This window comes from Rhipicephalus microplus, chromosome 8, assembly GCF_043290135.1.
Source record: "Rhipicephalus microplus isolate Deutch F79 chromosome 8, USDA_Rmic, whole genome shotgun sequence".
NCBI lineage: Eukaryota > Metazoa > Arthropoda > Arachnida > Ixodida > Ixodidae > Rhipicephalus > Rhipicephalus microplus.
Genome location: NC_134707.1, coordinates 59,974,660 through 59,999,503, shown reverse-complemented (window position 1 = coordinate 59,999,503; position 24,844 = coordinate 59,974,660). Strand labels below are relative to the sequence as shown.

General features: G+C 46.1%; 1 long non-coding RNA gene across 1 annotated transcript; it reads left to right on the top strand.

Annotated features, from left to right (window-relative positions):
- The first annotated feature begins 12,080 nt into the window (after positions 1–12,080).
- LOC142768548 (uncharacterized) lies at positions 12,081–24,221 on the top strand. Its single transcript, XR_012885332.1, has 3 exons — positions 12,081–12,142; positions 21,120–21,353; positions 23,623–24,221. It is a non-coding gene; the product is annotated as an uncharacterized LOC142768548 (long non-coding RNA).
- The last annotated feature ends 623 nt before the right edge of the window (positions 24,222–24,844 follow it).

The following is a 24,844-nucleotide window of genomic DNA, read 5'->3' as shown; positions in this document are numbered from 1 at the left end:
TTCGTAGCCAGATAGCCTGATCGGGTTTGATAATTTCGGTTCACATATTACGATGATTGGGAAAAGGTTAGAAAACACGTACTGACGAAAATCGGAAATCCGTGATCTAAGTCCTCTTGCGTTCCACTGGATGACTGATGCTTCTCTGACGTCTTTGCGGAACGATTGTTGATCTCCTGCCATGACTCTACGCGAGGGAGGCGAGGACTGGGCTCAGCGCGTCCAACACCTGTAACCCGCTTCGAGCGGTTGGAGTTCCCAGGCTTCTTAGTATGTCTGCCATGACAGCGACGAGGGATCGTAACATCGGGATGATCTGTCGATCGACCCTTGACACATCCTCAACGGAAGTAGACTCGGTGGAAGGTGTAGGGCGGCGAGGCCTCGCAGGAGGCTCCTTTGCAGGCTGTGTACGCGGAAGCGTAGGCCACTCATCCGCAGCTGTGAGCTTCTCCACTTCTTTTCGCTTCGTGCTTACTACTTCACTCGTGCTCGGAGGAAATGGGTTATGTGCAACACTCTGTCCTCCACGCCTCCGTCGGCGACTACGTCGCCGCCGTACCCTTTCAGCAGCCTCTCTGTGGGTTGAATTGTCCCTAACCATTTGTTTGATAATGGCGATTTCCTTCTTAATCCGAGGGCATTCCTTGGATGCAGCATCATGCGGACCATCACAGTTTCTGCACTTCAGACTTGTTGCCCGACATGCGTCTGCAGTGTGCGGCTCAGCGCATCGGGGGCATACTGTGGTGTTTGTACATACACTCTTGATGTGACCAATTTTCATGCAGTTATGGCACTGGAGTGGTTTAGGGACAAATGGTCGAACAGGATGTCGGAAGTGTCCCACTTTGACATGCGACGGAATGGAATCTTCTTTGAACATTATCTTTACACATCGGGTGTTTCCGAGGCGAAGTACATTCGCGATGAGAACTCCTTCGTTCGCTGGTTTTATGAGAGTTGGGAGGTCCGAGTTTGCTATGGCCAAATCAATGTCGTAGATTACTCCCGCCGTGCAGGCACCGTCCATTGGAATAACCGGTCGTACTTTGATGCCTCCCAAATCTGATACTCTGCGAAGCTTGTCTATGGCGCTGGCAGTCATTGTGTCCACAGCTAGAATATTCTTCCGCGTGTTCACCCGGATATCCTTAATGTCGTTTGGTGCTACCCCCTCAAAGTACATAGAGAGAGCTTGCCTGTTTACTGCTCGAAGGCTGATGGTGGAGTCCTCGGGCATGAAGAGGATGGTGTGCGGCCAGCATTCTCCTTTTGACTGAGACGTTAATGTCCCTGCTGGTGAAGACGACTTGATACTTCTTCTTTTGGCCTTCCTGCTTCTCACGGTCTCGAAGTCGTCATCCGACGAGTCGTCGCCAGTGGCCGAGTACAGTTCCGTGTCCTCGCTGGTGCTCGAACAGGTGCTTCGTTTCCGCGACGAGCTTGCCAAAGGTGGTCTATGGTCGGACATAGCCGCAGAAGGCTCCACGTCCACAGCCATGATGCAGTGACTATCACCGTTGGCCTCACTGGTTCTGGGCCAGGCGCGCTGATTTACCGAGGAGCTCGCCATAGCAGACCTCTGGCTGGGCGGACCAGTGGATGACTCCGCGTCCGTCGCCTTGGGGCAGGGAGCAGCGTCTCCCGTAGAAAGCGAAAAACTTGATAACAATGCTCGGAGCCGAAAGCAGAAGCGTTCTATGAAGAGACACTTCGTCGTCGTCCTCTTCGAGTTATAAGTGACCATTATTCGCTATGCTGGCTGGCTAATCTCAAGGACCCGTGTGAACGGCTTGCACGATGGAGCTTGCGATTACAGGAGTATGATATCACGCTTGTGTACTAGTCAGGTCGCAAGCACAGTGATGCGGACTGCTTGTCACGTGCTCCGATTCAACCTGCTGCTTCTGCTTCCACCGAGGATGGTGAAGATTTTATTTTCTTGGGAGCTGTGACACCATCAGAGATGGCACATCAGCAGCGATCCGACCCTGAGATACTCCTCTTGATCAAGTACCTACAAGGACAGTATGTCGATATTCCACGACCTTTTGTCCGCGCCTTGTCAGCGTTTGCCCTACGAAACAACATCCTGTATAAAAGGAACTTTGACAACAAGACAGCGACATTCCTGCTTGTCGTCCCTTCACCTCTGCGACCAGAGATTTTGGAGGCTTGCCACGACGATCCATCAGCTGGACACTTAGGAGTAAGCAGAACGTTAGCACGCATCCGCACTAAATACTACTGGCCGAAGTTGCTTAGCTCTGTACGACACTATGTCAGAACCTGCCGGGACTGCCAAAGACGTAAAACGCCACCGCTAAAACCAGCAGGTCTCCTTCAACCGATAGAACCACCAGAAGCCCCATTCACACAAGTGGGAATGGACTTACTGGGCCCATTTCCTACGTCGTCATCGGGAAAACGGTGGATAATAGTTGCGACCGACTATTTAACCAGATATGCCGAGACAGCGACTCTAGTTAAAAGATCAGCCGTTGAAGTTGCCGAATTCTTCGTCTCCAACATAGTACTGCGGCACGGAGCTCCAAAAGCGTTGATCACGGACCGAGGGACTGCATTTACGGCCGACCTGATGAAATGTATCATGCAATTGACGCACACCTGTCATAGAAAAACGACGGCATATCATCCTCAAGCAAATTGTCTAACGGAACGACTGAACAGAACGCTGGCTGATATGTTGTCAATGTACGTTGATATAGAACACCGTACTTGGGATAAAATATTACCGTATCCAACATTCGCCTATAACACTGCGATGCAAGAGACAACACGGATGACGCCATTCCAACTTGTTTTTGGCCGGACGGTAACGACAACTTTAGATGCAATGTTACCTATTGACGAGACGCCCGAGAATTACTATGACGTTCACGACTACATACAAAGAGAAGAAGAAGCTAGACAGCTGGCACGATATCGCATTCTCCAACAGTAGAAAACCGACACGCATCGATACAATCTGCGAAGAAGAGACGTCCAGTACGCACCAGGAGACAGAGTGTGGGTGTGGATTCCTGTACGAGTACGTGGCCTGTCAGAAAAACTGCTTCGCCGCTATTTCGGTCCGTACAAAGTGCTCCGCCGCGTCGGCTCGCTCAACTACGAAGTTATGCCAGAGGGACAGGATATTTCATCCCGACGGCGGCATCGCACGGAAACTGTGCATGTCGTCAGGATGAAACCATGTCACGACAGGCAATGAAACGCTGAAGATACAACGTTCTTTGACGCTAACGACATCCCCGACGAGGGTTTGTGAATGACTACCATGCAACCAGTTTGACACAAGCATCGAGACGATGCACTCTGGAAAGGGGGCAATGACACAATGTGACTTCAAATTACGCGCGCAAACAAATACTTGTGCCTTCTAGATGATTTGCGATGCACGAGCCTGCGGGACCCAGCTGCGCGTGAACCGGGTTGAAAGAAAAGGAGAACGTAGGAAAAGAGGCAGAAGGCAATCCTCGAGACAATCTACCTGTGCTATAATTCTCGGGCACAAGTTCGCCCAGCCTACGTTAGCTTATTAAAAGAGTTTATTGAAAAGTGCGTTACACTATTATATTAACGATAACCTGATTTTTGGAGCCGACCTGGCAGCTGAGTTTGACAAACACAATTAATTTGGGATGTACGTCTCATATTTATTCACATATTAGAAACTACGTCTCAACGTTTTTCGCTTTTTTTTCGAGAATTCGTAAAAGTGGGCATTATGTTGAAGTACGTTTAGTGGCTTGAATGAAATTGCACACCGTAACAAATACATCTCTGTGGGAATGTCCCGAAACGGAGCCACAAAAATTTAGCAGAGTTTATCTGGTTAAACTTAAACCTAGCCTCGCAAACAGAATAGCTAGTAGTCTTTTCCTAATTACTACCTAGTTACGACATGATAGAAAATAATGTTGAATAGATACCGATTTTTCGCTGAACAAACGAAGGCAGGAAAGCCATCTGGCACTTGGAGTGATTTTGTCGTCTTCTCTTCCTCGTATTCTTGTGGCACGTATTAGTGCGTCACGCCACCGTCAAATAACGGATAATCGAGCGCCATTGAAACAAGAGCGGTGTACGTTGCCGTATTATAACTACATAAAAAAAGGACGTCCGCCATTGTCACTCGATCAAAACAGCTTGACAGCGAAGCTAGAACGATGGTGAGTTTCGCTTCGGTACAAAAAGCATCATCATCACCGCCATTTCATTTCACTAAAAGAAAAGCACAATTATCATCATCATCTCGAGAATCGGCACTTTTAGCGCCACGGACGACAGTGGCACGGCGAAGACACAACTACTGCAAAAAAAAATAAACAAACAAAATGAAAGAAAGCACAAGGACGCAGGGACACAGTCCAAGTACCACCTTTTCGCATCTTTCCATCCCATATTCATCATATACAAGGACCGCCATCCCGCGTGCATTTCAAGGACTAAACGAGAGGTGGTTTCTACGACGACGACGACGACACGGAACATACGAACCGATGGCGTAAGGAGTTTCGCCTCTAAAAAAAAATCCTGGTCGTTGATTCGTGGATACACAAAATTAAAAGATAATTGAACATGCTGTAACTTACCGTGCAATCCTTAGGCAGACGCTGTAGACTCTGAACGGCTGCACTTCGTAAAAAAAAAAAGCGCGCAAAGGAACGAATCCGCGGTGGAAGCCTTCGCTACTCCAGAAAGGAGAAAATACACCGTCGCGACAGCGGCCGGCCGCGGCTACCCACGGCTTGCGCAATACTACCGCGCGCCCGGCAGTGTTCTTGCGCGCCATGGCTGTAGAGCAGCGCCGCCGCACAACTTCCGAACAAGTATGTAGTGCGTTTAAAATTTTAATGCTGCCACAACGAAATCGCTGTGGTACGGACTGTTGTAAATTGTAGAATATCACCACCGTGACCAAGCGCCAATCCTGTGAACGGCACTATTTATTAGGCCCTTTTACAAGACTTTGGTTGGAGACGGGTTGGGAGCCGTTTAAGGCGCTCAACAGAAAGCGCCGGCCACGGTACCTCTGCGGCTGCTGTTTTGTCGGCTGGACATGTAAATGGTATTCTCTAACTGTGTACGGACGGCACAACTGTCTGAACCGGCAATCTAGGTGGTGAATCTCCGCGGCCGACGAGCATAGTATTGCCCCAAGCAACCACTGACTCCTCAGAGGTGGAACCCTTCGTCTGCGTACTTTTCTGTTATTCCCGATGGCTGCCGTAGACTTGGACAGGCTGTGCTCGACGCTATCCAGTATCCAAGCGGGCAAACTGTATTGCCTGGACGGTGACATTTCTCTTCCCATCCCGAAGATCACCGGAATGTCCGTTCCCGAAGCCATCGCCGCAATCCGCTCGAGCATCGCTCTCATGTCGGACGTGAAGGAGCGTCTGGAGTGCATTTGCGCGATTTATACCTGTCTTATGTCCAACAGGGCGATCGGTCCCTCGATTCTCTATCACGCCCCCGACGTCCAGGAGGCACTTTTGGACCGCTTCTTGCTGACGATGGATGCGAAGCCCGTCCTCACCGACTCGCTGGCCATAACCGAAGAACGAATTCACGCGTGCTCGTTGGTTCCGGAGAGCGAAAGCCCGACTACGGGCCACGACGTGTACTGCTTCACATTCTGGACTTCGTCTCCGTGCGTCGCACTCTACAAGCCACGAGAGGGGTATTCCGGCGAAGTGCATAACGTTCTCGGCAACACTCTCGGCGGTGATCCTACGGACTTCGAGCGAGGCGAATACTTCGACCAGGAAGATTGATTGATATGTGGGGTTTAACGTCCCAAAACCACTATATGATTATGAGAGACGCCGTAGTGGAGGGCTCCGGAAATTTAGATTACCTGGGGTTCTTTAACGTGCACCCAAATCTCAGCACACGGGCCTACAACATTTCCACCTCCATCGGAAATGCAGCCGCCGCAGCCGGGATTCAAACCCGCGCCCTGCGTTCGACCAGGATGTGGCGCACAACGTGGCCATGAGCTTGGCTCCGTCGAGCCGAGCTTCGTAGGACGTCGGAGAACGGTGATCTTTGCTTGGTTTCCCCCAGACACCTTTTGTACTGGCCGACACTGACTTACTGCACGGTAAGAAAAAAAAGCCGCGTATCTGCGCGTTTCGCTCCAAATGTAATCGGAAAACGATAGTCTTCTGTGTGGAGGCGCTGTGTGAGATATGGACAAGTAGGAGTAATGCCGACAAAGAGGAGATCATACAGAACCTGGAGCTTTTGGCAAATGGCTGAACCGTGCAGTCCACAGGGTGCGTTTTCGTGCAGAGCGTCACTTTTTCATCGCACCGTAAAAAACACGTAAATTGTGTAAGGTGTAGAATTACTTAGGTTTTTCAGAATTAGGTATTTTTGTAATCCAAAGTCGAGAAACACACCACCTAATACTTGCGTATTGAGACTACTTCCGTAAAATTGGTTTTGTTTTTTCATCGTCAATGTTCACAAGTATGAACACTGCCACCAGATAAAGATGACTGGGTCATACGGAAGTGCTAAAACTGGAGATGAATTCAGTGGTAGACAGACGCAGACCGAAATTTCTGCGTTAAAGTATCCTAACAAAGACTGTCATCTTTAAAAAAATCGTACCGTCTCTTGAGCACTCGCCTAAGATGGCGGAAACGGCGTGAGCCATTCTCTTTTCGCTCCGTTGCATCGGTCTCTCCTGAAACCTTTCAACAACATACGTGGTGTCCAATGCCTCACGTTTGACAGCAATTGAAAGCTTTCTATCCCTAAGGTGGCCTTGTAGTGGGACCACTTTTTGACCAACCGACGATGTCATTTGGTGCTATAAGTCATTTTAATCTATCATAATTGTTACCAGACAGATAAAAGCAAGAAATGTTCCCTGTGGTGTCCCACTGCCGAGGTCACAGAATCAAATCTCTGTGGAAATTTTTTATGAAGGCGAGAATGACACAGGCCCATTTACTCGGTTTTAAATGCATGACTTATGTCCCTAGGTGGTCGAAATTTGTCAAGCCCTTCACTGTGACATCTCTCGTGGTCATAATATTTTGGGAAATTGAACTCCAACGAAGTTATCTCTCTTGGATTTATTTTGGTGTCTAGCGTTTTTTGTCTAGTATCCAGTATTTTCTCGGTTGCCGTGTAGACGCTCATTCCCACTTACATTTAAAGTGCAATGTTCAGGCATACTAATTCCCAGTTCAATGTAGTAAAATCGGCTTTTGCAGTTAATGACATTGTTGGATGCCTTATATCACATTCTGCTTTTCCTGCCACTAGGTTGCATCATCGGCTTGACCAACAGAAGTCGCTCAATATAACCGTTCTTTGCAGCGCAACCAGTACACATCGTGTGAGAAAACCGTGTCCAAATCAACAGAGGCTAATATAGTCCCCAAGATACACCATGTATCGACGCAAATTGAGAAACGAATTCAAGGTTTCTACAACGCCTGCCCACCAGCGAATGCGCCACAGCCAATCAAAGGTGCACCTTTATGCATATTAGTACTATTACTGTCATTAAAAGTTACATCAGGATTTTAGGATTGCATACTGCAATGACAGATTCCTCGACATTTTCACGGCGAGATTCCTGTTGGTACAGATGTGTGAATGTTTCGTACACGTGGCACTTTCAATGTTCGAATGCTACAAAACTTGATAACTGGTATTTTAATTAGCACAAGGGCTATCTACTTGTTGTCAATCTTGCAGAATTTGATGCATAAATTGACAAGCTGGCGTATAATCTTCTGAAAAGACTGAAGTAGCATGGGACAAACAAAAAAAGGGGACAAAAAAGCACAACTTGTAGCTTGTGGGCACCTTTTTTGTCTCCTGTTTATCCTTTTTTTGTATGTGTCCTGTCCTGCTGCACATTGTTTTCAGGATATGCTGCCATGACAACTTGCCCGACTTTCAACGTAATGACAAGGTAGAATCCGTTATCACATTCCCTCACCCATTGCACTGTTGAAAAACTTGGACATTTGAAGGGTTACTCGCCAGGTCCCCTAGTTGGGCCGTGGCAGTTGTTGGTGTCTGATGAAGAGCATTATGCCACAAAAAATGTTTCAATCAATTCATTACGAGCTGAAAAAAGTGGCATTTTGAAGCGTCGCAAAAAGATGATGCGAGGAGACGAGCTCAAATCCCATGCTGCTTGCCCCACGTTGCCTTTGCAAGCTAAATCTCTTCTCTATCCTCTCTGACATCCGAACAAACGGTCACATGTGCATGACGCCCCCAGGCAAGCCCCTCGCCGAGAAGATGCGGGCAGCATTGTTTTGTTGACCACCACTATTTTGTGGTCTAGTGCCTGTTTCTGCGGGATGGATTTAGAGATGCTGGTATAGACACGCTAGAATAGATTCGCATATTGAGTGCTCGAATGTGCAGGACTATTAATTTAGTTTTCAGGGCTGGCGTCTGCTCGATGCATTAACAGTGGGGACACGAACGCACTCAAAATGCAGTTACATTAGCCCCGCATCTCGTTGCAATTCACGAGAAAAAAAATGAAAAAGACGCACACATTCCCTGTGTGTGTTTCTCATTATTTATCTCAAGTTTTATTCATATATTCAGGCAATAGATTACACAAACTACACATTTTTGAAATAATTTTTGCTGTCTCACGTGCTACTGTTGGCGACATCAGATCACAGTCGTCTATGCAGAGGACTGACATCACAGCATACCATTTACACAGGGCAATTCTGTAGTCTACGTCATTCCCTTATTCTCAGGATGGCCGTTCATGAAAGGAGGCAAGCAGCGTTCATCTTGAAATTTAAACCATTTTTCTGGCACGTAGTGTTGCACAATTTGGCAGAACTGATCGTGAACGGCCCATGTATGCATTGCGCTCGTCAGCTCAAAATTGCGAAACTTGAGAAGTGGCCCTTCAAAGGAGCGACAACACAAAAATATATCACCTTGCTTTTTTTTTTGAAGTAGGTATCTTAATACCGACTTATCACTGCTGGAAACTGTTTGTGTGAGTGCACGATGTTCGTTTGTTTAGAGACGTGTTTAAAGCACCCCTCTCTATTTTCATTTCAGAGTTCCAACCTCAGCAGAAGCAGTTTCCAGAGAGAGGTAAGCACAGCTGGCCACGGTGACCACTCAAAACTGTGATGCACATGCTGCGCATGAGAGCAGGTACGCAGTTCTCACATCACAGCACTGCCAGCATACACGAAGTTGCAGGGACAAAGGAGGAAATTGCATTTAGAAGAAGTGCAAGGCACGTGCCAGCAACCAGCAAACTCGAACTTGTGGCGTAGGTTTGTTTACATTGCCAACAAATAGTGCTGTACAATTTATAAAGTTTTTGTACATTATTTGCTGTATTATGTACTTTTTCATTTATGGTTGCCGAAAACAACCTTTTTTTTGTAAAGGTCGGCTGTATAACCAATATTAAGAAATATTTGAATTGTTGCCCCCGTTTTGTTTGAGCTTTCTATCTGCTTAGAGAATGTTTATTTATTGTCGGTCTTGCCTTACTTACATTGTTTTATGTATTTTTTGTTTACTGCTATAAAAATGCAGGCATAGTACTCAAACTGTCTCCGTGGCAATAATGCCTTCGACGCAGCTTAAAGTAGGGCTGACACAAATTTTAAATATTTTGGTACTGTTGCTGTGTATAAGAATGCGGATTTGAGAACTCTGAAAGAGTGCGGTGCATGGGAATACGCCATGTTTATTTTTAATACCGTCACTTTAAAAAGACACTTTTGGTTTTGATATCGCGGAGGTGACTTCGCGACGTGTCATGGTGGTGACAGCAATTCGCAACATAATAGTGACAAATCTGCCATCTGCTTGTGGTACACGTTGCAGAAGGTTTCGAGGCTGCTCGGCCCTGACATCCCAGGAAAGACGCGGAGCCAGACCAGGAACCTTCTTTATCGACCAGAACCCAGGCCGCACCTGCCTGCTGCCAGCCGCTACCGTGTGCCATGACCACTCCCGGGATCGTCGTCCTTCTCTTCCTTTTGTCATTGGCAGGCTCGCGGCCACCGCTCCCATACTGTGCCCTCCCCTTCGGCAAAAGTGGAGAGAGAGAGACGTGATGCAGTAGCTGCTAGCATTGGCCATGACGGACCGCACACAACGCGTAAGACCACATACCGGCGCAGTCAGCCCACAATTCTATGTGTGACCTCAGGAGCTGCCAGCCTCTCATGCTGTCCTTGTAGGTCCCACCGCCTTTACGGCTGGCCTGCTGCTTGGTGCGTGAGGTGGAAGCTCCAGAGTGTACACACTTGTCAACGTGATTTGGACCTTTGGCTTCAGCATTATTCCTGTCTGGTTGTAGCTTTCATTGCCTGACGAATTCTTCGACCTTCACTTGATGCTTCTTACCCATGAAGTGCCTCGAGCTCGTCGCCGTGAATGAGCGCTGACATTTTGCAGATGCCAATTTCCGTGGTCGCAGCGTTGCATTCGTTTTCAGTGCCATCAGCCTGGGCACCGTCTTTCGCGCTGCAGTTCTGGGTATCATGCACCGTCTCATTATGCACTTCAGGGTTGTCCGTGACGTGATGCTCCCCTCCACCACCTTCAGCGCACTCCTGTCACATGCCATCAGCATTTTCCACGTCATGAACGACCCCTGCATCAACGGCGTCTAGGCAGGTGCAGTGGGGCCGCCCGATGGATGCGCTTCTGCATGGCCCGCATTAACCTCGCAGACCCTCCTCTGGGCATTGCGTTCAGGTGTAGAGCTCACGCCGGATACGGTAGTCGTAGGCGACCGGTGGCAACGTTTCCCGGAATGCTGCGACAAACTGGTTTTAGGACTGAAAGGGTCGTTAAAGCAGCCACCATCGTTGTGCGGTACTACGCAGATCAACTGGGAGGACCTGCTAGAGCACGCCAAACTCTGAGAAGCTGCTAACACGAAAAGATTGTCAATGAAGTCGAGGACCGATTCCCTCGTGTCTTAACCGGAAAAAGTGGGCACGGTCAGCGGGGTCGTCAAGGCCATGGTCGCAGACTGCCAGGTAACTTGATGTCCGTGGCCCACGGGCAGGGTTCTTCCCCATGGGCGTCAATTGTAGGGGGTTTTGAAGCTGCTTGGCCCAGAACCCTGCAGGGAAGATGTGGAGCCAGACCTGGAACCATCTTTATTAACCGGAACTCGGGCCGCAACTGCCCGCTGCCACGGCCACACCGGCGATCGTCGTCCTCCTGTTCCTTCTGTCATTGGCAGGTTCGCGGCCGCCACTCCCATAACGAAAACAGTGATGTGTGCACAATCTCCAGCAACCCCGAAAGTGATCTCTCTGATTTACTAGGTGGTATGCTGGACATGAGAGTTTGCAAACTCAGTGGAACTGCGTTGACTCGTCGGGACAACGTTCATTGTGATTGGACTGGCTTCCTGATGCTCAGCGATGAAACCTTTAACATGTGGAGAGTTAACACGGCATACCAGGGAAAAGAAAAATCGTTTGGTAAAATTTGTTGTTGGGCTAGTTGGTGCATGTTACGAGAATGATGCCTTTTCCTTTTGCCTATTCCTTGGTGGTTTGGGTCGTATATTTTTTTATGTAATTTTAAAATCTTGACTGCACACCTTCTAAGCATTCTGTAAATAAATTGCTAATTAATCTTATTTAAACTTTTGTCTTCATAATTCTAATTCATTTTACGCTTGAAATTTTGATGTTCGTACGCTCTTACGAGATAAACAAAAGCGAGACATAAGTTCTATAAGTGCCTGCAGTAGCTCTTAGCACCATTGTATGCAAGATTTTGTGAATCTCCCAACTTTGAAATGAAAATGTGTTTCTTGTCATTTAATTAGATATGTTCCGTTTTGAAAGCATTAATTACATCCTTCTCATTACAAAGTAAAGAATAGGTCAAGCAACATTCTTATATGAGTGGTATTAATGTAAATAGAAGCTCTTTGGAATGAAAATTTAAGTCCTTATAATTAATTATTATTACTATCAGTAATAATATTATTATTTATTATTATTATTATTATTGCAGAAGAGCCACCATTGGTTGCCTTTTTAAATAGACAACGGCTGAAGTACAAGTGCTCCTTCAATCAAACGAGACGCAGCAAAGTCAAGCGGAAGGGGTGTGTACATCTTTTGACTGGAAAGACGTGTGAACCCTAGTCCCGAACTGGAATGCTGTGAAGTACAGTAAAACCTCGTTAATTTGGAAAAAAAGGTAATTTGAATACATTCTCCGGTCCAGGCAAGCGTATGTATTGTTCATTGGCATCAACCTTGTTAATTCGGTCATATTTGGCCACAGCACGATTAATTACGATTTTCAGCACACTTGCCACTCGCGAAGTGCCAAAAAATGTGCAACGCAAGTGGCGTTTGCAGACAACCGATATGAGGCGGCGCCCTCTACTTCGTCATCACTGCGAACCTTATGGCAACGTCCTGAGTAACGTTCTTATGTCAATTTACTATACTAGGTTAGATTATGACGATTGCAAAAAGAGTGGAGCTGAACAAGTGTTAACACTATGCCGAACCCCGCGTTACAGCTATGGACAAAGTGCTCTGCCACACCGATGGCGCTGTGCTGACCGAGCTGAAAGGCACAGCAGTGTCGCGAGATGGGAGAATTTTTGGCTAGTTCACGCAGTCAGAGTTTCAATTCTAAACCTAATCTGGTAACCTGCGACAATATAAGAATATTGTCGCAGGTAATGGGTATGAGCCATCAACTGTAGCGTGAAATCGCTTGGAAGTGAAGAAAAGAAGAGGACTTGGTAAATGCGCCTCTAAATTTGGCTGCATTCAATTTCATTGTCTCTAAACATCAGTAAAAGTGCGCTCCTGGTGTTCCCTATAGCAGATTCTATTAAAATTTCAGTACTTTATAATCAGGAACCGATTCCACAAGTAGAGTCTATCAAATATTTGGGCATTATTTATAACGAGAAACTTAACTGGAGCCCTCACATAGACTATAACGTGGCAAAGGCACAACGAGCTTCAGGCTTATTGCGAAGGTTGAGCAACAGAAAATATGGGTTACGTAGACACACCTTATTAATGATATATAAAATGTACATGCGCCCAATACTCGAATTTGGGTGTATATTATTTTCGGGTGGCCCTACGTACAAAATTAAACCGTTAGTTCTATTAGAGCGAGAAGCGTTACGGTTGTGTTTGCGACTCCCCAGGTATGTCGCTATTAATGTACTATATCAGGAAGCTCGCATACCAACTATTCTTTGCCGATTCCGTATCTTAACAGTACAAACATACTTGAAATTTTACGGCTTATCAGCGAGACGGTCTGCATATGCCTTTATTAGTGACCCCGACGCCTTCTTCCTCGCTCACTGGCCACGCTTTCGTACTCCCCAGATTATTTTTGTACAAAAGAAACTTGAAAGCATAAAGGTGGATATCAGATCGGTAATTGGAACCAAAGCATTAAATCACAATATTACGATAGAATGTGATGAAATTTTTCCCCCACTATCTAAGTTTCAATCTTCGAGTTACTTAAATGACAGGTTAGAAGACTACATAGCTCATGCGGAAATAAAGAACATAATAGCCACAGACGCTTCTGTGAATAAAGAAAAGGCAGCAGTAGGAATCGTCTCAGATTACCTCGGTTGGTCATTCTCGGTAAGACTACCAGACTTCACTCCGGTTTTCGAAGCTGAGCTCCTGGCTATTATTTTAGCGCTACGAAAACTTCCTTCAAACGAAGAGAGTGCAATGATAATTACTGATTCTCTTTCGCTGTGTACTACTCTCACAGCTTCAGAACAATCAAGAGCTCTAGCGACATTACAAACATTAGTTCCACCTCATGTGAAGTTCCTGAAGTTAGTCTGGGTCCCGGGACACTGTGGCATACGGTTGAATGAAATAGCCGATTCACTATCTCGAGCCACACTTGATGGCCCTGTGATCTCGGTACTACCAGAATCGGAACACATAGTGTCGATCAGATATAGAAAATGGGCTATTTATACGGATATTATGGAAAATATTACTAAATATACGGACTATCAGCACCTAACATACCCCTGGAAACCTCAGTGGAGTCAATCTAAAAAGTTAGAAGTTATTTTAACCAAATTTCGATGTCGTGTCCCTCCATTAAACTTTTACTTGCACAGAGCTGGTCTGGCGATATCCCCCCTGTGTCCATTCTGTGAAGAAACGGAAACAATAGAGCATTACTTTATAACATGTAAAAACTATTCATTAATTAGGAAAAGACTTTTAATTGTTCCGTTTCAAGCAGTAGGTTTAAATTTAACTGCAGATAATGTTCTAAGTTTCGGTGCCTTTAGCTTGGGACATTGCCACAGGAGCGTATTCGATGCTGTATGCAATTTCATTCGAGAATCAAAGCGCATGTCATAATAATGCCTGCTTAAATATATTTCTGAAGACACTTGTCTAATTTTGAATGAAATTTGCATATTCATTTGATTGTGACCGGGTGAGATAAGCTCGATTGTCTGGTCTACTCAAAATTTCTGTCTTCCACTGTAGTATTACCTCACCTTTTCTCTTCTTGATTCAATCTTCAATTATTTGTTTAGTTTAATATTCCTTTTTAGTTAATTATTATTTTCTATTACATCATTAGTTTTTTCATTAAGGATAAACCTTTTAATATATCTCATATAGGATACTTCTAGATTTCATGGCCAATCCCCCATAGTGGGTATGTGCCAGTGCGAAGGGGCAACAACAACAACAACAACAAATGCGCCTCTGCTGCAGATTTCCAGCCGACACACCGATCTACTTGCATACAGCTACAGCTCTCACGGCAAGAAGCAGACGCTGCCTGCGAAGACTATCTCCCGAATACGATTCTCTCTCAAGACGAGATGGCAACTTCGACTATTAACCAGGCGAGTCAAACCAACGACGCCTATTCTTTTCTCCCGCATGTTTTTCATGCGCCGCAAACGCCATGCTCAATTCATGGAGACATTTATGAAGATGTTCATGACTGGTTTGACCACTTCGATCGAGTTGCCAACATCAACGAATGGGATGAAGCTCTCAAGCTGCAGAGAGTTTACTTTGCGTTAGAAGACTCTGCCAAAACGTTGTATGAGAATGATGAGGGTTCCTTTGCGACGTTCAGCCGACAGTTTCGTGATGCGTACTGCAGCACTGAAAGGAGGAGAGAGTGTAGCAGGCCATCTCGTCTCGAAACCAACGACCTAGCGAGAGAGTTTCGATGTTTGTCGAGGACATGCTTCGATTCTTCAAGCGTGCCAACCCTGCAATGTCCGAGGAAAAGAAGGTGCGGCATTTAATGCATGGGGTAAAATAGCAGCTCTTTGCCGTACTCGTGGGCAATCTATCGACGACTGTGGCTGAGTTCATAAATGAGGCAACCACAATGGAGCGGAGTCTCCAGCATCGGTCGTCACAGTATGAACGCCACGACGTGACCACTGCTGCATGCTGTATCGGGCTTGACACCGATAAATATGCCCTCGCAGAGTTCATAAGCGTTGGCAGGACGAGCTGCGCCAACTCCAAGCAGCAGGACCCCAACCACCCATAAATGCTCTCCCAGACTTAATCCGAAATGAGATCCGACAGGTGGTCACCTCACTTGCGCCGACAAGGCCTGAGGCACCTGTGCTGACTTATGCGGCGGCTCTGCGATCTCTTGCACCACATGGTCCTGATCCCACCATGGGGAGAATGGATCAGGCTAGCCATCGATTCCAAGGCACCTCTTGGACTCTGCCACTCGCCTCAAGGTTTCCGAGTGCACCAACTTATCGTCCGTCTGGATCGTGGCAGAACGCCACGAAGGCTAGCGTGTGGCGTACGTCCGATAGCCGTCCACTCTGCTACCACTGTGGCGAAGCGGGTCACGTCTACCGTAGCTGCCAGTACCACCAACTTGGTCTCCGCGGCTTTCACCCTGATGCTCGGTGCCCTTGTTACGGTGAGCGTCCCCACGACATTGAAGCGTACCTTACGGGCCAGCAAGCTCCTCGCCTTGGTCAACGCCCCCAATTACGATCACAATCACCTCGCCGCCCCACGTCACTTAGCATTCCCTCGTCATCTCATGCTCCTTTCAGAGGCTGGTCACCGAGTCCCCAATAGGAAAGCTAAAAACCGCGGCTCCTGGTGGTGAAGCCGCGTCCCAAGGAACTGTCAAAGAACTTCCCTCGACTCAAAGACTCGACGAAGACCGTTCCGACTTTCCAGTCGTTTCGGAAAGTCATGAGACTGTTTCCGCCGACATCACTGTACACGTCGATAATTACGTCGTCACTGCCCTCGTTGACACCGGTGCCAATTATTCGGTTATTAGCAGCGCCTTGTCATCCCAACTGAGAAAGGTGACTACTCCTTGGCAAGGACCCCCACTGCGCACGGCAGGGGGCCACCTCGTCACGCCAACTGCAATGTGCACAGCCTGTGTTCGAGTCCGTGCTTCGACGTTCACAGGGTCTTTCCTCGTATTACCTGTGTGCTCCCGTCCACTCATTCTGGCACTGGACTTTCTTCGTGAACACTGCGCAATTATTGACCTACGAGAGTTGCATGTGTCCTTCGAGGACCCATTTCATCCTGAACCTAAAAACACCCACTTATCAAAGGCTGCCGTACGTGTATCCTCCGAATCTGTTACTATGCCTCCCCGCAGCAGCCTCTTTATCAATGTTGAATGTGACGAAGACGTCCTCGATGCTGCAGAAGAAAATTTGTTTCTACTTTTTGCACAACAAATCTGCGTTGCCCGAGGTATTGTTCCGCCCAGGAGGAAGCAGGCTTGCCCTTTCTGTATATTTTTCTATACCTGCATGTTACGTCGGTAGGAAAAGCTTCTACGACGCTGAAGTTTGTGATGTATATGATATAGCCTTCATCAAGTGTGTTGTATGAAGCTATTCTACCATGCCAATCGCTGGTCACTACTGCGTAAACCTTAATTAACTTACCTGTTGGATTGGTCCTCTGTTAAAAACTGCCTGTTGTGTTGTCTTTCTTGATTTCATTTTGTTGTGCTTGTGTCAACAAGTGAAGTGTATTTCTTTACCCCACCCTGTAACGGCCTTTGGCTAACAGTATCAATAAATAAATAAATAGTCACGAATTTCAGCGAGGATCATCGCCATCTTACCAAACACACTGCGATCGCATACCTTGAGGATATTGCTGACGTCCCTGGCCCCTCAACATTATCTGCTCTTTCATCAGGCGACGATCCCGCCATGATATTTGCAAGCACTCTCGACGTAAACCGGGATCTACCGTCCGCACAACGGGAACGTCGTTGGAAGCTACTCGACCCATTTCGGAACTGCTTCGCTATGACTTCGAAAGTGAACGAAACACCGCTTGCCAAGCATCATATCATCACCGAGCCTACTGAGAGACCGATTCGACAGCACGCCTACAGAGTCTCGCAAAAAGAACAAGACAATATACGCCAACAGGTCCAGCAGATGCTCAATGACGACGTCATCCAGCCATCGACCAGTCCGTGGGCGTTCCCTGTTGTGTTAGTAAAGAAAAAAGATGGTACTCTGCAATTTTGCGTTGACTACCGAAAATTGAATATGATCACGAAGTAAGACGTGTATCCTTTACCATGAATAAATGACTCGCTGGACCGTATTCGCAATGCTCGTTACTTTTCTTCCATGGATCTACGCAGCGCCTATTGGCAAATTTCTGTTGATGAGCGCGACCACGAAAAGACCGCCTTCATTACTCCTAACGGACTCTACGAGTTCAAGGTCCTTCCCTTCGGCTTATGCTCGGCGCCAGCTACTTTTCAAAGAATGATGGACGCGGTTCTTTCTGGGCTAAAATGGCAATTGTGTCTTGTCTACTTTGACAATGTGGTCGTCTTCTCGGACACGTTTGAGCAGCGCGTCCTGCACTTACAGGCAGTTTTTCAGGCGATTCGAACAGCTGGACTTTCTCTCAAACCTGAGAATTGCCCCTTTGCTGTCGAGGAACTGAAGTTTCTTGGTCACGTTGTCAGCCACATCGGTATACACCCAGATTCTGAGAAAACGAAAGCTGTTGCCGCATTTCCTGTCCCAATGAACAAGTGCGATCTCCGCCGATTTCTGGGACTGTGCGCATATTGCAGACGCTTTTTCAAAGGCTTTTCTAAAATCGCTGAACCGCTAAATGAACTTACAAAAGACGACGTACCGTTTGTTTGGGGTTATGATCAGCATCACGCCTTTGACACGCTATGAAAACATTTCCAAGCCCCACCTGTACTCGGTCACTTTGACGACAACGCTGCCACAGAGCTATACACGGATGCCAGCAACGTCGGACTTGGAGCTGTCCGACGTTTCTGTGGCAAAATGGCGTAGAGCGCGTGATTGCCTTTGCAAGTCGAACACTATCATGCACAGAGAAAAACTACTCTGCAACAGAAAAAGAATGCTTAGCCGTTGTTTGGGCTATAACAAAGTTTTCCCTTATATGTACGGTCGACCATTCAGGGTAGTTAGCGACCACCATTTTTTATGCTGGCTCGCCAACCTCAAAGATCCTTCCGGTCGTCTAGCACGGTGGAGCCTTCGGCTGCAAGAATTTGACGTTACAGTCATTCACAAGTCAGGACGCAAACACACTGATGCTGACTGTATCTCACGTGCGCCGATTGGAAGTACGAACACGGGCGTTCAAGAGGACGATACATTCCTTTCCTCTGTATCAGCAACCGACTTGGCTCAACAACAACGCGAGGACATGCAGCTAAGCCCGCTGATTGACTACCTCGAAGGCCGAAAACGCAGCCTTCCTCGAAACTTTGCACAAAACTTCGTGTTGTGGTTGCCACCGATTATTTAATGAGTTACAGCAAAACAAAGGCCCTGCCCAAAGATACAGCAGCCGAAATCGCCCAGTTTTTTATCACCAGCATCGTACTTTGTCACGGTGCGCCAGCTGTGATAATTACTGATTGTGATACAGCTTTCATCGCAGAGATGCATCAAGAAGTGCTGAGACTAAGTGGTACAGAATATTGGAAAACCACGGGCTATCCCCCCAAACAAACAGACTCACTGAAAGGTTGAACAAGACCATTGAAGATATGCTGTCAATGTATGTGGCCCTTGGTCACAATAACTGGGATGATATACTCCCTTACGCAACTTTTGCTTACAATACAGCAGTCCAAGAGAGTACAGGTTTCACCCCATTTCGCTTAGTTCATGGTTGAGAGGTCACTACAATGCTCAACGCAATGTTCCTTCCCAACAACCTGGGCATGTTCAACGCGGACGCTGCCCTGTTCGCTGAACGCACCGAGGAGGCCTGTCAACTCGCCCGATGCCGTATTCAGGCTCACCAAACTGCGGACGCACGCCGCTACAACCTTACACACCGAGAGGTTACCTTCCAACCAGGCGATGAAGTTTGGGTGTGGACTCTCATCCGATAGCGTGGTCACTCTAAAAAGTTGCTGCGGCGCTACTTCGGCCCGTAAAAAGTTCTACACCGACTCAGTGACGTTGCATACGAAGTTCTCCCCGAGGGCACCTCAAGACGTTCCCGTCGGTTTCCATAAAGTGATGTGTTGCTTGTGTCTGTCAAGGCTCAAGCCATATTTTTCGCGTCATCAATCGAACGTGGACTGACTTACCATGCAATGACCATTTTTTGTCACTTTTGTTTCTTTTTGATTGTCTTGTGTCCTAACTCCTTTCTTTATTGAGTACTATGACACCAGCCCATTTTTTTTCCTTACGACGCACTTGTAGGATTCCATGGTAGCATCTTTTTTTTTCTTTTTTTTCCTCAACCCTCACTACCAGCATCGAGACGATGTTTTTCGAGGAGAGGGAATAATGTCACAGGTAATGGGTATGAGCCATCAACTGTAGCGTGAAATTGCTTGGAAGTGAAGAAAAGAAGAGGCCTTTGCTTCCTGGTCTGGGGGGCGAGCAAGACGTCGATTCGTTGCTGTCTGTTATTTCGTTCGTGGCAATATGAAATTGCGTTGACGTAATAGACATTTGTTTATTGCTTTCTTGATACTTTCCATTATTTGGCATTCTGTCAGTTCGGAAATTTTTTTCCAGTATCATGAAATCCAAATGAACGAGCTTTTACTGTACTGCTACAACTTATTGTAATGAAGTTACGAGGCTTGGCTTAAGTCATTTGATTAATCTACGATAGGTTCGTAAAGCAGTGCATGGCATATTTGAAGCAGGGCCTAAACCCTTGAGGTGCGCGCTGTAGTGGACTACATGAAAATGTGTCAAACTCCTGCAACATAATTTCAAGGCACTCGGTATTAGATCCGAAGAAAGAAAATGAGATGAGAAAATGAATGAGTTTGAGTAACTATGTGCAATCAGCGTGCAATCAATATCATATTTATTCTGCACTCAGTCAGCTTTAATTGTTACATAAAAGAATTAAATTTTATGGACTTTTCGGTTCTTTACACATAAGGCACCGAGAAGTCTTCAAAATTTCTGTTTATTTTACCTTGCCCAGTGAATTTTGTTTTAGTCCACTACATAGGTTGGCAAAAATTGTGGAGCTCACTCAAACTCGCTCATTAAATATATTTTGCGTGAGTCCGGCTCAGAAAAATTTTCTTGAGCCGGACTCACTCAAACTCGCCACTCGCTAAAATTTTCTGTACCAAAAAACTTAAATTTTTTTTTGCATTTTACCTTGGTCAGTTTTTTGTTTTCTTCCTCTGTTTTTCCCCGACCAGACGAGATTCCGTCAAACTGTTGACTATACTGTATATGTTTTGTTACGATACTTCGCTGTATTGGGATTCACCTGTTTCGTTCGTTGCTCTAGTAGTTGTAGTGCGCAACTGTTGATGCAAAGGTCGTGAAATTGAATCCCAACCTCGGTGGGCACATTTTCCGTAGAGGCTAAAATGTCCGAGGTCACTGTATTTAGTGGCATTAGGTAGACGAAATTTTCGAAGCCCTTCGCTATGGTGTCCTTCATAATCATATCGTGGTTTCGGGACGTTATGCCCCAATAGTTGCTATCCTTCATCGAATTGCAACTCAAATGTGTCCCCACATTGTTGTGACGCCTTAACTTTCTCTCTGTTTTTAGGTTACAAAGCAGCATCCTCTGTATTGTAGAGGACCAAGAATAGTGACTCCAGGACCTGTGAAAGTCGTGGAAGGTGCCAGTGCATATGCAAAAGAGGCTGCTGACAAAACCACATGGTGTGCAGGCATCTATCAGACCAACATGTACTCTCCCACGGTCTCCTGTTGGATGCAATCCCACGATCTCGAAGACAGCGACAATATTTCTTGATCGTCGGAACCGCTGTCCCAAGGTGTAAGTGCACCACTTTGCATCTTCAAATCAGCAGCATCTGAAAGTGCCTTGAAGTTCCAACACCTGAAAAGCCCCCATTGGTGATGTTGGGCCTCCTCTGTAGTGGAATGAAAGCTAATCTCTGGCTTAGTGCTGTATGTGTAATGTTGCGGAGCCAAACAATACCTCCCCTTGAAAATTGAAATGTTTTCAAGACCTATGGAGCGCAGAATGATGACATAAAACCAGCAGCCCCATGTACTTCCACACACGCTCCGAGCAATATACAGTAGACTCGCAATAATTCTAACTCTGATAGTTCATACTTTCGGTTCATTCTAACAAAACAAAATTTTTTTGTTGCCCTCTATTCTTTCAATGTATTTAAAAGCCCCTTAATTCAAACTTAATCATTTGGTTACTTGATACTTTTTGCACTTCACTATCAGAAAATATGTGCTGCTTTTCCACTACTATTTAAAAGTTTGCGTGTTTATATTCCCAACAGTCTAAATATGAGAAATAAGCACCTCAGGGCTTCAAGGAGCAACGCTTTGCTTGTAAACAAATGTTTGAAGCGAAGCACATGCATGGTCATAGGCGTACCAGCCGGGGGGGAGGGGGGGTGAAAAGAGAAAAGTTAGGGGGGGGGTGAGCCTGCCCACATTTGGTAGTGGTCACTCTTGCTGCACGCTGGGAAAACCAAGCAAGGCGAAATTTTTCGCCACAACAGTAATCACTAAATTTTTTCTTACGAGAGAATGAAAATGTTACGAGGTAATGTTATAACATAGTGAAATTTTGCCAACATTTACTCTGTGATGATTTTTCTTGTGGGCTCTTCGCGGTGCGGGTCTACTATGCGACGCCTTTGCATCTTGTGCTGTAGTATTGCAGAGCAGGCAAGGGCTGAGCAGGGGCCCCATAATATTATACTACTTCATCTTTTTATTCTGCTGTGACTTGTTGATGAATTATCAAGAATCGACTGTATCTGCACTAACACGGCGACTTCGCTGCCACCTCTAGGTCGATTTCATGGCTAATAGTTATTCAGTTTATCTGTGTCTTCGTGGTAAGTCGTAATGGTATTCCAAATGTGCTGTTATTGTTACAGTCAGTGGTGAAGCTAAAGTTGTTTCATTAAGCTGGGATTGTCACGCGAGTTGAAGAATGCCTCTTGCGTGCACTATTTAGTTAGTGTGTCATTATGCAGGATTCATGCACAAATTCTACAAATTCTACGATAACTGTGCATATTCAAGGTTAGTCTTCAGCAGAAAGTACTACACTTGCTGAATTGAAGTGTTTGCTGGGATTCGCAAAATTGTTTTTGAATTTCACTGCGGATGTAGCGGCAATTTCTTTCTCTCAGTGCCATGAAATGCCCCTTCGGATTGGTCGTCCCAACCACAGTGGTTATGGGGCCCGGCTGCTGACCCGAAAATTGCAGGTTCAATCGTGGCTGCAAACAGTTGCATTTTCAATGGAGGCTAGCTGGAGGCCCGTTTACTTGGATCTAGTCGCACATTTGAGAACCGCAGGTGGTCGAAGTATCTGGAGCACTCCACTATGGCATGCCTCCTAATTGCATTATGGTTTAGCTAGTGAAACTCCAGAAATTATTATTAATTACTCTCTCTCGGACTGTGTACGCTCTTGTACCAGTCTGCCAGCTTTGACAGCACCTTTGCATCTGAAAACTTTAACAACAGTTCAGAAATGACACAGACAAAAAGAAGTATTACAGCAGCACTGAACTTCTGAAATAAATGATAATACTGACGACCTGTTGCAAAAGTGGCCACTTTACACATGAGGTCAGAAGGCACCATTTTTAATCCTAGAAACGAAAACCAGGCATGGAAAATTCGAATCACTTTCATGTGAGCAGGCACAAAGAAAGTTGCTGTGGTCCCGAACCTCATTATCATGCCACGCTATGGAGGGAGAGCTGATGCACTGATCACTTCGTTTCTCACCATATCAATTTTTTTTTGTGGCTGTTCACGTGGAAGGGATGAGAATTTTCATGTTTTTTAGTTTATCAGATTCAGAATGGTGCCTCCAGATGATGTGCGCTAAGTCCTGACATGCATTAGCCTGTTGTCAGCTATTAAGTCTGCTTCAATGTAAAGATATTTAGCTGCTAGAGAAGAACTCTTTTCTTGCCTGTGTCGTTTATACACTGCCTTCAAGATATTAAAGAACTATCACCAACTTGCTCAGCTATCAATTCTTCTATGACACCTTTGCAGCGTAGCTCATTCAGACTTCTGGCTTCTTTCAGCAACGCCTCTAGTCTTGGAATATCCAACACGGACCAGCAGTCGAATGGAGGAATATTGAAATGGTGATGGCATCACAGATGGTGATGATGAGTGCAGACTGACAGCAAGCTCATCTTTAATGAAGAAGGAGAGAAAAAGGCCCTGCCACAGTCAATCGAGAGCCCGCACTTGTCATTGTCAGTGATAGCGCACTGTGCTCATGGAGGTTTCAAGATCTGGAGGCTTTGAACTTATGACAGTGCTGTGACCTTTCCAATGCAACCTGTGCCTATGGACTATTGTATATTGAAATAGTCTCCTCGCGTCTTACATTGACATAGCCCAAGGAAAAGTGCCGATTCTGCGAGCACACACTTGCTTGAAATGGTCCTTTTCAGCAAATAATTAGCAAATAAATTAGTCGGAAGCTCGCATCTATCGGTAGATTGCATGGTGTTGTGTCAGATTTCTTGCTCTATTTTCGATAAAATTAATTTTGCCATTCTTTCAACCCGCAATCCTGCCTTGCAATCCTTTCATCCCTCTTGACTAGCCTCAGCTCGTCTCTGAGTGCAGGACTGGACTGCACTGCCTTTCACATAAATCTGCTGATAATCTCTTCCTGCCCTTCGGTGCTAGCTGTGCATTCCCATGTGCTGTGGTTCGGTGTCAGTGTGCTCTCACTCCGCCGGCATATGTATTGGTATTCTGTGGGGTAATACGTATGTAATCTCTGGATGTTTGTGTGTCTGTATGGTGCCAACGCCGCAGAATCCACGGCCGAAAGGTACTTGTGTGGTACTTGGTGGAGCCTCAGCTATTCTCAGTAATATTGCAGGATCGCCTTTTAACTGTGATTGATGGTCGTTAGGTTCTCCATGGTGTTAGACTGAAGCGTGCAGAGCTTTAGCATTGAGAAGCCGAAGCTAGATCGCATTCATTGCTTCGCCTCTTTGGCGAAACTGTGACTTTTTTTCTCGAATACTAACCACCTACGATATATTTAGCAGTCCATTGTACAATTTTATGTGCGGTACTTCTTGTAGGAAGTTTTATTATGCAGAAGCGATACACTCAAACCCCGATATAACAATCCAGGATATAACAAATTATAGGTTATAAGGAAGTAGATGAAAAATAGTCTTGCCATAGATATAGGGTTAGGAATAAACCTGCATAACGAATGTTTAGATATAACAAATTTATTTTTGTATAAGATGCAACTTTGTTATAGTGAGGTCT